The following is a 717-nucleotide window of genomic DNA, read 5'->3' on the forward strand; positions in this document are numbered from 1 at the left end:
CGCCAAGGATCAGCAGCGGCTGGCCATTGCCCGCCAGCGCCTCGGCGCGTTCACGCAACTGGCGTGAACGCGGGTCGACGAACACCAGCGCCTTGGCCCTGATGCTCAGCGGGCTCTTGTCCGAATCGGCGAAGGTCAGCGGCGCCGGAAAGTCGGGTGGAACACTCATGACGTGCAGCTCCATGGCTGCACCTCGGTGGACGCAGCCCGTAGTCGAATAAAAAAGAGCGGGCGGCTGCCTGGCCCGATCCCGCTCCGAAAGGGTTCGCCCCGAGGGGACGTTCAGGCGCGCAGGCGCGTCTGCTGTTCGATGCGGCTCTGCAGGCGATACAGATAGCCGAAGCCCTGCTCCCAATAGCGGTGCCCGGACTTCACGTTGATATGCCCGGCACCGGTAAGAATCGCCGCCTCGCTACCCCAGGCGCGCGCCAGCTCCATGGCGCGCAGGGCGCTGGCCGCCGCGTCGTTGTCGGAGCCCACCAGCAGGCTGGGAAAGGGCAGCAGATCGCGCGGAATCGGTGCGAAATTCTGCAGCGGTGCGGGGCAGCCCGGGCGCTCGACATCGGCCGGCGCCACCAGCAGGGCACCGCGTACGCGACGCAACAATTCGATCGGCGCCTGCGCCGCCCAGTGGGCGACGGTGACGCAGCCCAGGCTGTGAGCAATAAGAATGGCAGGGCGCGGGTCGGCGGCTACCGAGCGGTTCAGCTCGCTCAC

This window comes from Oryx dammah, unplaced genomic scaffold (genome assembly GCF_014754425.2).
Source record: "Oryx dammah isolate SB20612 unplaced genomic scaffold, SCBI_Odam_1.1 HiC_scaffold_6029, whole genome shotgun sequence".
NCBI lineage: Eukaryota > Metazoa > Chordata > Mammalia > Artiodactyla > Bovidae > Oryx > Oryx dammah.